General features: G+C 40.3%; 1 pseudogene; it reads left to right on the forward strand.

Moving 5' to 3' along the window:
* The first annotated feature begins 9,485 nt into the window (after positions 1–9,485).
* Positions 9,486–16,419, forward strand: LOC102498552 (60S ribosomal protein L7-like 1 pseudogene; annotated as a pseudogene).
* Positions 16,420–18,214: the final 1,795 nt, after the last annotated feature.

Below are 18,214 nucleotides of genomic sequence, written 5' to 3' on the forward strand. Positions count from 1 at the left end.
AAAATAATGGCCTTATTTTTCTTTCCAACATATTTCCTACGCAGAGTGGTGCTCATGTTATTTATGAGACTCTCACATGGCAGTGCATTTGAAGGGGCATTTCAAACTCTCACCATCGGGAGCTGACATTACTGCGGCCTATGGATTTGGAGCAGCTGTTAGGACGTCTGTGCTTCACTGCAGAGCTCACGCTCAGATCATACGGTAGCACGATAAGAGTGCACAAGATTCATGATCAGCAACCATTGATCCCTCCTTCATTTGTAATATACTTTCCGGGTAAGCTTTCCTAAGCCTCCCTTCACCGTATCCCTTCAACAGAAACAACAATACATTCTTCCCAGAGTTGTCAGAAGGAAAACGATGAGTTGTAGGGGAAAGTGTTTTGTAAATTGCCAAAGGGCTCTGGGTATCAACAAATTCTTCCTTGACGGATGCTTACTCACAGGTCCGATGCAGACCTGCTAGAAGCTGTGTTGCCTTCTGGTTCTGTCAGCTGCACTGCATTGCTGTTACAGAATGTCATTCTAACACATAAACATATGAAGGCCTGGTGAAAAAAGGTCCTTAGAGATCATCATGGCAAAGTTGTATCTTATAAAGTACAAAGTAATCATTAAAGGTGGCTTCTCACTAAACTTCCTGACCAAGGTACTCTAGTTAATTACACAAGGTTTTCATTGGTGTGGCAGCGACAAAATAATGAACAAAGAAATGGAGTATACCCCATGGAGAAGATAATTGTTTCTTCAGGAAATGAGAGAGTTGTACCAATTCCTGGAACCCAAGGCCTACTGAGTCTTCAACTAATTGGACTTGGAATAGGTCATCTTGACTTTGGAAGTGTCCCAGCTTTGGGACACTGGAAGAGTCCTTTAATATGCCTAACTGGAAAATCAAAGAGATGAAATGATCCTTTACGATCTTTGTCTGCCAGAGATGCAGACTTTATTTTTGAAGAGTAATTATTATATTTAAAAAGAGGCTCTGTTCAGAGAATTCCAGTTTTGTCGGTTATCTGGTCCATGAGCAGCAGGAGTGTGTTAAGTCTTGTCTTTGGTTAACCTGATGGCAATGCCCGTGGCAAGGGAAATAAATCTATTCATTCTCTGTTGACTGCACCATAGGTTGTATTACGTTTGTATTTGAAACCAGAAGTGAATCAACTCCAGTCGCACAAGGTCCTGGACTGGTGTTAGTTTGATCTTTGGAAAATCTTAAAGCCTCGGAACTCTCCAAGGAAAATATCCTTGCCACGAAAGAGGGGCTGAGTGTTACTATCACCACACGCTCACCGTGGATTTCCAAGGAGTAATTCCCTACAGTGAAGGGTTTACTTGATGTTACATAATGGTCAGGTCTCCTATAGCAGTTGCCAGTAGAACACTAAAATATCTTGGTGGAATGAGGCTATTTAAAGATGCCATTGCTTATCAGCTAGCATTTTTAAAATGTGAGTAATTACATAGAACCCACTAAAGGGAAGTAACAAACACCAGCTGTTGACGTAGATGAATTTTATTACGCTGTTACTTAAAGCATAACAAACAGGCTAATGCACTGAGCAGAAACATCATCTGCACGTGCTGGGTGGCTAAGGGTGATGAACTTGCAGGGACTAGGGAGTCCCCTGTTTCCTTGAGACCAGAGACTTCCTTCCCCTGACAGCTGGGCCTGAGCTGCCCTTTCAAGACGGCTCCTGCCAATAGATGATACTCACATTCTGGGTGTGGATATACTGCCATTGAATTATTGTCCCATCAGCAAGTCTGCTTTTGCATACTTGCCCTGTTCATGGGAAAGGGTCTCTCCGCCAGGACATAAGCCCCTTCGCATATCCATCAAACTACCCTGACCCTGGATTATTTCCATTGGGTGATGGGAATATGGAGGATTGCATTCTTTCTCTTGTCTTAATCCAGTTGTGTTAGGAATTGTTTGTTCTTGTTTAGTTTTGCTCAGTAAAGCCTGTTTCTTATATCTTTCCTTGTGGAATTTGACGTAAACCCTGGCAGATGACAGATGGAGACCCTTTTGGAACGCAGTCGTAATGACAAACCTCAAACTAGGCATAAATGCTCTCTAAGTTAGGCTACTATGCAACCATATAACTAAAACAAATTTTAAAATTAAGTACAAATAGAGAACATTATATTAATGGCTCTACTACAATATAGTAACTGATGTTGGATTGATGAAGCTAATTCATCCAAGTTCAAATTAATAAACGGTAGTTTTAATATCCTTTGTATATTTAATTTATATTTTTTAATATTTTAGCTTAAATAAAGTTAAATTTGGAGGGACCAGCAAATGGCATAATGATAACATTACTGGACTCTCACGTAGTCGATTGTGGTTTGAGTTCTGGACCTGGCAATTTAAAACTCACGCTGGGTGCATGTACATGCATGCTCAAAATCCCAAGAGAACAATGGAAGAGCAGGGATTGCGGCATGGCCATCCCCCTGGGGAGTGATTTCTCCCTTTCTATTCCTCTGTCTCTCTCTGTCTTTCTGGTGAGTACACATGCCTTATAGCAAAAATCACTAAAAAAAAACAATTTTTTTTTGAAGAATGCCTGTTTGGCTAAGGGTTTTTGTTTGGGTTTGTCTGTTTGTTTATTTTAATTGCCAAAGAGTGTGTGTCGTCACCAGAGAGAGAGAGAGAGCGAAAGCACCCACTAGCAAGACGTTGGTCATGCCGCAATTCTTTTTCCTCCATTTCTGGACTCCTTCAGGACTTTGGGCACACATGAACGTGCTCCAGGCATTTTTCTCAAACTGCCACGGCGGTGTGGCTATCCCCTCTGGGGGGTGATTTCTCTTTCTCTCTCTCTCTCTCTCTCTCTCTCTTTCTCTGTTCTACCCCTCCCCGCCTCCAGCAAGTGCATGCTCCCTATAGGAAAAACTAAATTTTAAAAAATTAACCTTTAGTTTTCCTGTTAATACTAATGATCAAGTCCCAGTGCCTCAAATAATTAAAATACAATTAGGAGAAACAAACTTCATATGTAACAAACATTTTACCAACAAGTAATCCTTGAATGTTTATCATTATTGTTGTGTTTATGTCAATGAATTGTTCTGTATTTTTCCTCTTAACGAAAATAGTAATGTTTATTTTTAAAAATTAAAAACATTGAAATAAATAAGAATAGTGCATGCCACAAATAAAGAACACATTTTTTTCCAATTTACATTAAATATTTACAAATTTTATCTAGATTACTTTCAGGTTCTCTCTTCCTTGAGCTGAGACCTCCATCTGGTTTTGCCCTCAAATGCGGGCACTCTTAGTCTCAGGCATTCAGCCTTGTATTGAACTACACCACGGGCTTCCCTGGTTCTCCGCTTTGCAGACAGCAGACTGTGGCTCTTCTCAGCCTCCATAGCCATGTAAGTCAGTTTTTGTAATAAATCTCTCTGTGTCTCTTTCTGTCTCTGTCTCTAAGTATGTACACACACAAACACACACCAATAGATGGTCCATGACTTAAAAGGATTTGACTTACAATTTTCAATCTCATAATGAGTTTATCAGGAGTAACCCCATTGTAAGTCAAGGTATACATTTTACATATAATTAATTTCAGATCTTTCGATGTTGCAGTCTTATTGGCTCATAAATTGTTTATGGCTTTCTATTAAATCTTCACTTTGGATTATTCCTTTTATTTATAAAATAGTTCTAATTCTTTAGGTGATATTTTCTTCATTATAGCTAATCTAATATTAATATTATTACTTCCACTTTCTATTTGTGCTGGTTCAGTAAGTATTTTTGCTTTGATTTGTTTTATATGCCTTTTGAAAACGCCATTTAGATAGATTTTCTTTTTTTGACCCAATTTGAAAGTCATTATCTTTTAAAGATGGAATCTGACTAATTTGCATTTACCTAAGTTGATATAATTGTGTTTCATGCTTTACTGTTGTTTTAGCGTTTTGTTTTTAATTTATTTATTTGCTTTAGTGTACTGTACGGTGCATTTCTACTGATTTGGAAAAAGTACGTCCTACTCATAGTCTATTAGAGAGCATCTTTCAATAAAATGTTAACATTTAGGGGCCAGAAGATGGCGCAGAGGTCAGGACTGCTGTATTCTACAGGGCTGACTCCACAGTTTGTGTCCTAGACCTGGACACTTGAAAATCACATTGGTCATATGTGTGTGGGGGTGCCCAAAATCTCAAGAGGAGAATGCATGAGGAGAAGGAATTGCGGTGTGGTTATCCCCTCGGGGGGGTGATTTCTCTTTTTTTTTCTCTCTCTCTATTTCCCCCCTCCTCTGCCACCAGCAAGTACACACTCCTTATAGCAAAAACTAAATTTAAAAAAATTAACCTTTATTTTCCTGTTAATACTAATGATAAAGTCCCAGTACCTCAAATAGCATGGTGAATTCAGCTTGCTTTCGGTTTCTTCTTCTTTTTTTTTTTTTTCTACTTCTCAGATTGTTCTAGAATTATCTCAGATTCTAAAACCAGAGCATTATAGGTAGGTAACTTCTTTTCCAAAACTGTCTTGACTTTTAATTACATACAAGCAGTAATTATTCACTAGGAAACTTTATTTTATTGCTATCACCATTGTTTACCCTTTACCTTTGTTCTGGATAGTTCTATATGACACGAGTAGCTCACTCTCTAAGTACTTGCACGTCTTTGAGGATGTCTATCATGTCATGGTGTCACGATGGTAAGTTGTCTTGACTCAATTCCTGAGGCAACGCCCTTCTTCTCAACACTTGATGGGTCTCGTTCCACTGTCTGTTGGCATGATGACACTGCCGGAAAGACTGGAGACAAATCCTATAGTTAACCAGGTATTACCATCTGTGTCCTTTAGGATTTTTTCTTTGTCTTTGAAAAGCTAAGATTTCATCCAGATAAATTTAGATCTGAATCCAGGTTAATTTTCCAAGTTTAAAAAAAAAAAAGGCAAAACAAAACCCTTATATACTGAGAGCCTCTACAATCTGAAGTCTCAAAGATTTCTTCTATTATTTTCTTCATTGTGTTTGTTCCTCCACTTGCTGTTTCTTCATGGTTATTTCATAACCTCAACCCCACTGTCTTCTTCAGCCATATTCTAGTTTTCATTTAAATCTCTTTTTCTAGCATAAGAAGGTAGAGAGATTGAGAAGGAAGCAGGGAGAAAGGTGTGTGACTTCAGCTCCATTGCACATCGGAGTCATTCCTGTGGCTGGTGTGGTCTCTTGGCCCCCAGGCTAAGGTGGTCTCAGCAGTCCGCACTCCCAATGGACTCCCACATACCGGCACACTCAGCCCATCCGCAAACTCCCCAGATCTATGTATCTGTGGTACCTGGGCTTCTGTCTCTTAGATAAAAATTCTCCCTTTGAAACTGAGATGAAGCCAATGAAACTGGCCTGCTATGAACAGAACTCTCAGTTACCATCCTAGGCAATGTCTTTTTCTTTCTTCCCTAGAGCTGCACCCATAAAGGAGTCTATTTCAGTCTTCTTTTCAGCAGTCTGCTCTGCAGCTGGGCTCCAGGGGTGTCTCTGCCCTGCATTCTCCTCTGGGAACATCCTGCCATTTCAGCTTTCATTTTCTCCTGGAGGTCTCAGAACAGAACATTTTCAATTTGAAGCTTTTGTTGTAGTCATTTCTTTCCCTCCTTCTACCAAAGGTTCCAATACAATATTTACAGTTTCGTAACCTCCAGGTAAGAGGAAAATCGGCAGGGGTCGTGTTGTTGATTCTAATATTTCTGTTTTACTTTTTAGCCAGGTACGCCATATCTGGCCTGTAGTTGTGACTCCAAAATACTCCTAAATAGCTTCAAAAACCATAAATGGTATCCCCAGCACAGCCTATGCTCAAAAGTCATCCTAGCAGTAAAGAAAATGTTACAGAATAAATTTCCATTCCCTTTGGCTGAAAATCAAGCACTGTCCCTGGGTTTTCCATGAAGCAAGAGCCTTTTCCACATGCAAGAGTCCTTGATCCTGAGGATCTCTGTCCCTTTAGATGCCTCTGAGGTCACACTGTGAGAAGCAAAATGTTAAAAGAATGATATATTCATGAGTCCATAGGGGGTGAAAAAGCTGACTCTCAAGCACTCTCTCTAAAGCCTGCCTTTGATTCCTTCCCCCATCATCCACCTCAGCCTCTCTTTTATAGATGTAGCACCCAGAGGAGTGACTTTCTTCTGCCCACCACCTGCGCTTTCTACCATGCTGTCATGTGCCGCATAACAACATGTTATTCAATGACAGACCACATGCATGTAAGCGGTGATGGTCCATACAATTACGATGTAACAGAGCCGAAAAATTCCTGTTGCCTAGTGATGCTGAAGCCACCCTAATGTTGTCTGTGGTGTTTGTCTCCATGTCTTTGTGATGATGCTGCTGTAAACAAACCTATTGTGCTGCCAGTCACATCAAAGCATGGATCCTTCAGGAGGCATTCCAGAAGAGAGCGTTATTACCATAGGAGTTGACAGATATGTGCTTCTGATTGCTCCCGAAGACCTCCCAATGGGACAAGATGTGAAGGTGAAAGATAGTGATATTGATCATCCTAGATGTGTGTGTGTGTGTGTGTGTGTGTGTGTGTGTATCTCAGCTTTTAACACCAAAAAAAAGTAAGCTACAAAAGTTTTAAAAACATAAAAAGGCTTATAGAATAAGAATAGAAAAAGAAACAAATTCTTGTCCAGCTCTACTATGTGTTTTGTTATCACAAGAGTCAAAAAGTTTTTTAAAAAAAGTCAAAGTTTAAAAGTCACAATAAGCTAAGGTTAATGGATTATTGAAGAAAGAGGTTTTTTTAAATCAGTTTAGCATAACCTTAGTGTGCAGTATTTCTCATCCACAGTAGCAAACAGTAATGTTCCAGATCTTCACCTCCACTCACCACTCACTCCCTGACTCCTCCAAAGCAAACTGCAGTCCTGAAAGTTGTAGTCATGGTGAGTGCTCCATGTAGGTATACCAGCTCTGGGCTTCTATGCCGTCTTGCTATGGTTCCTTTCCTGTGTTTAGATATAAGAATACTTAGCATTATGTTCAACTGCCCACGGTATTCCATGGAGGAGCCTGCTGTAGAGGCATGTAGCCCAGGAGCAAAAGGCTGTGCGGTATAGCCTAGGAATAGACTGTACGCCATTAGGTTTGTGTAAGTACACCATGATGTTTGCCCAATGATGAATTGCCTAATGGCATTTTTTATGGCATATATCCATCATTAAGTAACACATGATTATGTGTGGATTATTTTTCTTGAACCCTTTTTGCCTGCATTTTGCAAAGGGATCTCCAGCAGTTCTACCCAGGAATGAGGACTCAACTGGGATGCCCAAATTCCACAATGAAATTTAGAAACTGTCTCATGATTTTTGTGCTTTCCATAGTGTTTTAGTTTGTAGCTGTGTCCTACCTTCTAGACCTGCAAAACCAAGGTCTGGTTCATATGAACTAAAAGACTTCCTGGAATAGCAAATGTCAGTGCAGAGGCTGAGCTAGACAATACCAGGGCCTGGAACACCTGCTCACATTCTTTCCTCCACTGACCTCCAATTATTTCAGAGGATTCTAACTCTGTTTTCCCTCTTGTCCTTAGAATGTTCCTCTGTCCTTCTCTACCTACCAGGAGCCCAACTTAAAGGTGAAACTCTGAGATCAGATAATTAAGGAGCTTTTCAATAATGAAACCATTCATTACCAACTTTCTGGAGTAACTCAGTACCTCTCGCTTTTGTGCTAATGGTACACAATGTTGAGTTCTGAATCTACAGTTGTTCATCAGAAGTGATTCTAAAAAAGTAAATAAATAAAATAAAAAAATAAGAAACCCTAGGTATCAACAAATGAAACCAAATGACAGTCAGTTGCCATGGAGCAATCTTAGCTCTTAAACTCTAAAAGCTGACTCCTCTTGGGGAAAGAAAATGATAGTAAAATTTCTCTTCCCATGAGATTTCATTTAGCTGCCTGTATCTTATTTTCTTCTAAGATGTCCTACCACCATGCTTAGTATTTTTATTTCTTACCTCTCTCAGTAGCCTAAGGCAGTGTAATTAAAGCAATGGATCATTCACACTGCTTTCCAGAAATCCTACGGTGGCTTAATGAACAGGGCACAGCAATTTCAAAACGGGTTCTTAGGTGTTGCCTCCCAATTGTATGTAAGTACTGCACAATTACATTGGGGCACTCTCAGGCATTCATTTCTTTTCCTCTTCAAAGGAAAAGCAAATATTAAGTGAACCGTAACATGATTTGGGAGGTAAACATTTCATATAAAATTTTTTAAATACTGTTTTTTTAAGACCAAAAAGATAAAAAATTAATCCTTACAACATGAAATAAAAAATAAAATAAAATAAATTAATCCTTGCAGCCATCATGAACCTCCCTATCAAAAGTAGTGCTGCAGTTGGTTCTTATTGATAGAAGTATTTCAGCTAAAAGAAAAAATGGTGCAGTGTAGTTTTGGACCTCAACACATGGAGACAAACTTGGAGTGCTGAGGAAGGAAATCTGAATTCTAAAAGGAAGACTACAAAGGGGGAGAACATGTCTTGGAGCAATATTTTGATTGTGTAATCACTTATTAATATCAAATGCTTTCAGGTAGACCTTGTCTTTGTGTTCATTTTTTAATGAGATAGCTGTTTTTAAAAACTGCTTGCTTTCACTATGAAAGCACAGCACACATAATGAAAAAATAATTCAAATGGCAAAATGAAAAAGGTACAGTGGAAAGGATGAAAACCTCCCAATATGTCCGCAACTCTCCAATCCCCAGAGGTCATAACAGTTTCTTGTGCTCCTTTTCGGAAAATTCCTAGGAATACACACTGCCTCCACCTCTCCATGGCTCCTTGCCTGCATATATCTATCTCTAGATATTAATATGTACATATCAAAATAATCACATATCTACATCATTGAAACAGTTATTGTGTGAAACATTCTGGGGCTTCTAGCTGGCACTGGGACCCACTCACTCTGAGCACCCTTCTGCTGGGATGACAGAGAAGGTGTCAATCAGGTGACAGAACTTGACTGATACACATGTCTAAGCCACTTGACTGATTTGTAAGGGCAGGCCAGAGTCAAGGCAGCTGAACAAACCTCTTTCCTTCATGGCCATCTCTGGGTGAAGATCTTAGGAATGCTCCCTCTTCCTTTACAGCTTAGTTGACTCATTAATAGAATACAATGTTCCCTGATTTTGCTTTGGGAGAATTCAATTAATTTAGTAAGTACTGTTTTTGCTCCTACAATTTGCCAAACACTGGGTAAAAAAATAAAAGAATACCAAGATGAGTCCTGAGACCTTCAGCTCAAAGAAGTCTAAATTCTGGAGGGCGGGGGTGGGGATATGTACACAGATAAACTGCAACACAACATCGATAGAACTAGGATCTAGATGGGGAAGCTCTGCAGAGAGGATGGCCTTTGAACTGGAAATGAAGGGTGGGATCTGCCAGGTTTACAAAGTAGAATGGCACTCCAAGTGGTGGTGAGGGTGTGTGGAGACCTTCGTGACAAGCGGTTCTGCATGCCTGCTGTGTTGGTGCAGGTGGGGAGAGACCAGGGGGATGAGCCTAGAAAGGCATGCAGAGCTCTGTAAATGAAGGGTTTGGGATGATGGTCTTGTCCCTACAGAATCTTGCATTGAAACTTGACGTACAGTGCAGCAGTCTGAGAAGTGCCTACTGGGAGCTGTTTGGGCCATGGGGCAGACCTCTCATACAGAGTGAGGCTGTCTCCCGGGAGGGCTGTTATCAAGAGCAGGTTGTTATAAAGCAGGTTGGGTGGCAGATGTTTCTCTATGCACACACCTGGTGAACTGTGCACTTCTTTGCCATGGAGTGAAGGAGGAGGAGGCCTTTACCCAAAGCTGAGCAAATACCATTGCCACATTCTTGGACTGTCTAGCCACCAGAATCATGAGCCAGATAACCTTTATCTCTATAGCTCTACTACAGCAAACACACCAAGACTGATGATGATGAGTTAAGAAGTTTAAGATTCCTTCTCAACAGCAGTGATTCTCCACCCTACCAGGTCCAATCGCCCTTTTTCAAACAAATATTTTGCAACATATTCTAAATTCACATTGCTATAACCTACCTAACAAAGATCATGCAAAACTAAAATAAAAAGTGAAAATCATTGTAATGCTCTAACATATAGGCAATATCAAAGGGAAATTTCAGGTAACTTGACTAAAAACAAAACAGAAAATACAATGAAGTGACTGAATGTTTGAACCTACACAAAGAATCATCAAGAATTGACAACTACATGATACTGGGGTGTGGAATCAGTGAGTCAAGGACATTGTCGTTATTGAGGATGTGATGTTCTTTTTCTTTCTTTCTTTCTTTTTTTTAAAGATTTTTTGCTTTCGGGCATGTGTACTCATTGAAGAGAAAGAGAGACAGACACAGTGAGAGGGGAAGTGAGAAATCATCCCCGGGAGTGGGGGGATGGCCACACCACAGTCCCCTCTCCTCCATTCTCCTCTGTGAATATTGGGTATACATGCACACGTGCCCAGTATGAGTTTCAAGTTACCAGGTCCAGGACTTGAACCTCAGTCAGCCATGTAGGAGTCCAGCAACATAACTGCTATGCCATTTGCTGACCCTGGGGATATGATTTTCTGAAACGTGAAATAACTTTAGAGAAGTGCTGAATACAACACAATATAATCTTCTCTTGATTTACCTAACATTTTCACATCTAGATAATTCAGAAGTGAATTAATGCAAAAATACAATGTGTGTCTGTGAATCAAAATTAGTTCTAGGTTTACACAATTGTCAGCAGCGTTTTCAATTATAGGTATGTTTAAGTAAATATTCAAAAGTCACATCAAAGGTATGTCTGTTCCTTTTTTATAAAGGGACAGTTCTGTGTGACCTAGACATGTCCCTTTGTAACTGGCCCGTGAAGGTGAGACCCTGCCATGCAGACTTGGGAGTTGCAGCTGCAGGCAGAAAGATTTCTAAAAAGAAGAGATTTCTGAATGCCCTGGTGAAAGCACTCTTATGGCCAGAGGAAACCAGTTACAGATGTGGGTCATATCCAAACCAGCCAGGCAAGAGTTCTGACCTTTTCCTCATATCTCTGGCCCCGTTTTAACTCTGGAGGAACCAGCAATGACCTAATTATTAGAGAAAGAGACATAGAAGTCCCAGATAAAATATTCAAAAAACTCATACTCTTGGGGAAAGAACTAAAGTGGTAGACCACTTCATCAAACCATTCATAACATGAACTTTGAGAGGATTTAAAAAAATCTAAAAATGAAAAATAAAATTGTAAAAGAACTAGTAGAAAATATTGTTAAACATTTTTAGAATCATGGGATCAACAAGTTCTTTTTAGAAAAATCTAAAGAAAAATCGATAAACAATTCTTTAAAGAAATACAACTAGACTAGTCTAAAATCATGAAAAGATGCTATCCTTTACCTATAATTGGGGAAATACAAACAATGTCAAATACCTATCACCACAGTGGCAACATACAAAATTGATAATGCTCAACATTGCCAAGGAATACGGCAGAATCTAACATTTTAAGCACATACTGTGAATCTGGCAATTTTACCTGTGAGTCTCCATACTTGAATGTAAGTCTACAGAACTCATGTGCAAAGGTTTTCACTGCAGCATTTTTTTTTCACTATTAAAAGATGAAATAGTATATATGTTTGTCAATAGAAGTGTTGATTATGGTCGGATAATCTGTACAAATTAAAGAAAAGTGATGTGCATTTCTATGTGTTGGCATGAAAAAAGCACTCTGTGACATACATGGGGTTTTTTTTGGGGGGGAGGTGTTTGCTATAGGGTACATGCACTTACCAGAAAGACAGAGAGAGACAGAGACACAGAAAGTGAGAAATCACCCCCCAGAGGGGATGGCCATGCCACAATTCCTTCTCCTCCATTCTTCTCTCAGGATCTTGGGCACGCACGCACACGCACCCGGCATGAGTCCAAGTCACTGGGTCCGGGACTCAAACTGCAGTCGACCACATGGGAGTCCAACAACACAGCCATTACGCCAACTGCTGGCCCCTCATACTTTTAAGCATAAAAATAAATTTCATAGCAAAAGAACAAAGATCCCATATTTTTAAAGATTCAAAATTATGCATATACCCACTTATACACACACAAGCATAAATAAATGTATAGAAGAAGACTTCAGAAAGCTCATGGCAAAATAGAATGAAAGTAGGAGTTTATTTTGATGCAATTTTTAAATCCACGAATAACTTCTTCATAATGCATGTTTTCTCTCTCTCTTTTTTTAATTTGCCAAAAGCTATATGATAGTGAAGAGAGAGAAATAGAGAGAGAGAGCACTCCCCCCATAGGCAATTGTCACACTGCAATTTCTTCCTCCTTTTGAGAGTTTGGGCATGCACACACACACACATATTCAGTATGTTTACAAGCTCACACGTCTAGGAATCGAATCTTGTGGTCAGACATGTCAGATCCAACTGCCTTCACCATCCAGCCCCAGGCTGGCCCCATAATACAGATTTTCCATAAAGTTTTTAAAGACCTCTCCATACACACATGCATACACTCTCACACATACATGTGAAATGAAAAAACCTGAGGATCAGGTGGTAACATAATAATAACACAACTGGACCCAGTGAGAAGGTCTTGGGTTTGCATCCTGGAGCTCCTTGTGCATGACAGGTTGCACTGTGTGCTCATGATTCATACTAGCTGAAGCCAGATATGGATTATGACATGAAGACCTTTTTGAGAGTGCCTGTCTTTGTCTCTTTCCAGCTCTCTCTCATGGAAAAAAATACGGATGAATTATCTGAAAAACATGAGGGATGATGGAATAGGCATACAGTGAGTAGTTAGTAGAAGTTGCCTCTGACTTAGAATAAATAAGATTGGGGCATGATGAGGACTTTCACTTTGTGCTCTCCATTTTGTGTTTTTTATATGAAAACAGACTGATGTAGTTTATGTGCAAACTTTTAACAAGCATTTTAAAATGGGTAGCCAGGCCAGCCAGTGACATGGTGGTTAAGGTGGCTGGAACCCACATAGTAAAAAGCAAGGTTTGAGTCCCCAGATTCAGTAGAGTGAGAAACTCTCTGGGTGCAAGTGTGTGTATGACCAAAAAATCCCAAAAGGAGGGAGAAATGGAGGAGAAGAAATTGGGGTGTACCATTCCTCCATGTAGGGTGTTTTCCCACTTTCCTTCTCACTCTCCCTCTCAGGGAAGCACAAGTACTCTATAAAAATTTAAAAATTTTTCTATGTGAAAGCTCTACTGACTTCAGGACACCACACTCTTAACTTTTCTCTGTCCTCATCGGTTGCCCCTTCTCTGAGTTGTACAGGGATCTCCTTATCTTGATCTTTAAATGTTGGAGTATACCAGGGCTCAGTCATGCAATCTATTCCTTCGTAATCAGTCATTATTTACTACATATTTTTGGTCAATTCCATGGCTTTGTTGATAGGTCTTAACTCTTAGTTCCAACCTTCAACTTTGCCCTGACCTGTTGATAATTTTGTATTCACTATCTCCAATTACATATCTGTGGATGTTTGTACCTTAAGTTGTCTAAACAAAACACTTTAGTTTCTCTTCATATCTGCCCCTCTCAGGGTCTTCCCCATTGGACGAAATGGCCCCTCCATTCATCAAGTTGCTTGGGCTTAAACCTTAGGGCCATTGCTGACCTTCAGCCCAAACTCTAAAAGAGTTGCTTCTTGATTACTTCTATCACTTTGACTCTAGTCTAAGGCATATCATTTCTTACCTGGACTGTTACAGTATCTTCCAAAAAATTGTGTTCATGCCCTTTACTCCTCCCTGGACTGCAGTCCATCTTTGAATCAGTAGTCAGAGGATGTTTCTAAATCTGAATCAAGTCATAGATCAAATAATTTTCCTACTCAAATGCCTACAGTGACTTCACATTACATGAAAAAGTTCAAATTTCTTATAAGGCTAATCACATCTACCAAGATCTAACCCCCAATGACCTCAGTCTCCACTCTCCTTCAATTTATTACCTGTGTGTCCACACTGACAAACTAGCTGTTCCTTGTGTACATCAGACAGGATCAAGCCTTAGAACATCTGAGCTACTTTTGGCCTGAAGATCTTCCTCCACATGTCTGCATGCATCACTTTCACACTTCATTCAGAACTTTGTCCTAAAATTATCTCCTCAGAGTGCCTTTTCAGAGCACCCTAATTAGGAAACTATTCCCCAGCCTTCTCTATCCTCCACCCTAGGTGCTCTTTCCATATGTATGGCAATTCCTAAAGGTGTGGTCAAGATTAACAATGGAAGGTAGGAGAAGCCAAGTGGAAGCTCTAAACCTGTGCTGGTGCTGGTTGGCTTTGGGAGGCTATCCTGATGACATATTTTCAGATCTGTTCTTTCAGTCTGAACACAAACCCCACAGGACCTGTTACCAAAGAGGTCAAAGTCTCTGACTGCCAGTTTTCTGAAAGCAAGGGGAAGAATGAGGCTGGGAGGAGAAGGTATCTCAGAGGTCAACATTCTATATACCTGCAGACATTCAGTTCCTTTGATTTTGGTTAGATCCAAAAGCTCCCAGCTGTTCTCCCAGTCCAGAGAACCTGCTTTAAAATATCTTCAGGGAAACTTCCAGACATCTGGGAGAGGGAGTGAAGGAGCGATGAGGGACAGCAGCAAATGGAGTAGGAGGTCTTGAGATAGAGGTGCTTCTCAAGTAACCTATGTTACTCCTCCTTAGTTTACCAACGCCTTTTGTCCCATGTGCTATAAATGTAGTGCTGATAGCGCTCGTGCCTTTTGAGGATTCTGAGTATAAATCAGATTGGGCTCTCAGGAAAGAATATGAGTATACTTCATGAGTTTATAGAAAAGAGTGCCCTTGGAGCTGACGGGTGGCATGGTGGTTAAAGGGTGCTGGACTCCCACGTGGCTGACCATGGTTCAAATCTCAGACCTGGAGGCTTGCTTTCTAACTCTCTCTCTCTGATTAAACAGGAAAATAACAATAAGTAATAAATAAAGTTAAATAAAAATAATTATTTAAGAAAAAGAAAAAAAGAAGAGTGCCCTTCCAGACCAATGAAGCTGCTGAGCATATGGTGGCTTTGTATGAATTAGCAAAGGCATTCCTTCTTCTGGACAGACATGACTCCATATCAGAGTGCATTGCTTGGCTGGTGGGATGTGGTCAGGAACTGAGCACCAATTGGACGAATAAGTCACACAACTGTTCTAATTCTCAGCATCCTTTGTGACTTCTCTGTATCTTCTTAATCTGTTTCTTTGCTTCCATTTTCCATTGATTCTCAGCATCCTTTGTGACTGCCCTGTATCTACTTAATCTGTTTCTTTGCTTCCATTTTCCATTTGTCTTTTCTCCTGTTGTCAATGTCCTTATGGATTTATGTGTTCTTTCTAAATGCCCTTTTTATATGATTTTTAGCAGGGTTTTGGAAAGAAATAAATGAATGTATTCCATCAATTATTTAACTCAGAACCTCATTCTCTCTTTCGAACTGCTGCATTTTTCCGTGTCCTATTTCTTGTTTGTTCATATTATGTGGAAAACATTGGTGTTTGTTCCATACTGGGAACTGATGCAGGTTCTGTCAAGAAATAGACCCAAGAGCACCACAAAGATAATAGAGCTAGAGCAAAAGAAAAAGATCCTTTTGGTTCCAGAAAATCTCCTGAAAAAGAGAAAAGCTTATCAATCCCTCAAAGCCACCCAAGAAAAGCAAGCACTTTTGGCAAGAAGAGAGCAGAGGAAAGCTATAGGGCCCAGATTTACGCGATTGGAATTGTTCTTAAATGATTCCTGGTGGCAGAAGCATGACATGGTATGTCTCCGACAACTTGAAATGAAACCTCATGCCTTGAAATGCCCGATAAACATTCTTTGGCCTTTGTTGTGCGCATCAAAAGGACTGATGGGGTGCGTTCAGTGGTGTAGAAGACCATTGAGAAACTGCATCTGAAGAAAATTTTCAGTAATTTTGTCAAAGTCATTCCTCAAAGCTTAAAAACACTGCAAATAGTGGAACCTTATATGACCTGGGGATTTCCAAGTCTGAAATCTGTCCGGGAACTCATCTTGAAATGTGGGCAAGCCAAGGTCAAGAATAAGACCATCCCTTTAACCGACAGCACAGTGACTGAGGAGTATCTAGGGAGGTTTGGCGTCATTTGTTTAGAAGACCTCATTCATGAAATTGCCTCCCTGGGGAAGTATTTCCAAGATATCTCATGTTTCTTGTGACCTTTTCACCTTTCGGTGGCCCGTCATGCCACCAAGAACCACGTGGGCTTCCTCAAGGAGATGGGCTCACCTGGCTATCAGGGTGAATGCATCAGTCAGCTTATCTGCCAGTTCGACTAGATCCAGAATACCTGAAAGCACGGTGTGTTGGAAGGTGTGCTTTTGGCTTTTTGAATTGTATCTTCAAAGAAGATTATCGTCTGGTTCAATTTCAGAAACTGGAAAGGAAGAGTCTTGAAAACACAATAGTTTATGTTCCTAACAGGAATCCCTCATCACAGCAGAGTTGCAAAGAAAAATTCCAGTATTTCCCACGTTGGCGTCTGCCTTCTCTGACATTCAGCATGTGTCATGGAGGAGGGAGCCCTGCTTCATCACATCTATCCTGGGCTTTAATGTTAATGAACGGATCACCCAAACTTGAACAAGGTTCCCCAAGACTCCCATAGGAGTAGACCAAGCCTGGGGCAGACTTGAAACTGGGGGTTTCTAGGACCTTGTTTTGAAAAAACTTAAAATACAGTTTAAAGAAGAAGAAGAAAAATAGAAATATTAAAATGAATTCTTCAATAACCATCTTTGAGCTGCCTTTTACTGAAGTTTAGCCCTTGTCTTAGCTTTAGAGAACTCAGTACAGTTATACCTTCCGGTGTAAATTGCATGTATAACGTGACCTTGTTACCTTCATTTTGCTTTCTCTCCACACCCCCATTTTATTTTGTCTTCCATATTCTATTATATATTTTCTATGTTTCATTTTCTCTAGAGATTATTTTACTTGTAAGAATGATATTTTGGGAGCCAGAAGGTGGCAGAGTGGTTAAGGCACTGGACTCCCACATGACTGACTATATGGTTCAAGTCCTAGACCTGGCAGCTTGAAAACCCTGTGAGGAGAGTGAAGGAGAAGAGAAGAGATTGCAACGTGACCATCCCTTCCAAGGGTAGGGGAGTGGATTTCTCACTTTCCCTCTCACTGTCTCTCTCTGATGAGCACACATACCCTATGGCCAAAACCTTTAAAAATTTTAAAAACTCTTTTTTAGACCCACAGGGCAGTGGTTGAGCACTGTGCAGAAGAAGGCAGATACCACATGGCTGATTTGTCTTCAAATTCTGGCCATAGTAGCAATGTGTTGGGTGTATATACTCATACTCAGGATCTGGACAAGATGGAGAATTGGAGAAAGAACTATGGTTTATGTATTTATGAACACACACACAAACACAGAGGTGTTTGTACAAATTGAACACTGATTGTAACCAGCCACCAAATCAAGAACACAATTTTGCTAGCTCCCTGTACTCCCTCTTGGGTTCCTGTCTTGCTACTCCCCACCTCCAAAACAAGCTAGTATTGAGTTCTAAACACCAAGATTAATTTTGAGTTTGGCAAACAATTTAAAGTTTGGGGGCCAGCAGCTGTTGTGGTGGTTAAGGTGATGGGCTCCCACATGGCTGACCATGGATTGAGTCCTGGACCTGGAGACTTTCTTTCAGTTTCTCTCTCTCTCTTTCCCCCTTGTTCCTTTCCCTCTTTCTCTTTCTCTATCTCTTTCTGGTGAGCGTAAGTGCCCTACAGCATATTTGAACGATAATAATCATAAATTAAATTAAATAAGTCCTTAAAAAAGAAAACAATTTCAGGATCAGCAGGTGATGTAAGTGGTTATGTCACTGGACTCCCACGTGGCCACGGTTCAAGTTCTGGACCTAGTGGGTTGAAAATCATGCCAGGCGCATGTGCATCCATGCCCAAGATCCTGGAAAGAAAGTGGAGAAGGGATTCCAGTATGGGCATTCCTTCTGGGGGGTGATTTCTCACTTTTCCTTTCACTGTGTCTGTCTCTCTCTCTCCTGTGAGCATTTGCACTCTAAGACAAAAACCTCAAAAAAAAAATAAATGTAAAGTTTG

Source organism: Tupaia chinensis, unplaced genomic scaffold (assembly GCF_000334495.1).
Source record: "Tupaia chinensis unplaced genomic scaffold, TupChi_1.0 Scaffold000088_1, whole genome shotgun sequence".
Taxonomy (NCBI): Eukaryota; Metazoa; Chordata; class Mammalia; order Scandentia; family Tupaiidae; genus Tupaia; species Tupaia belangeri.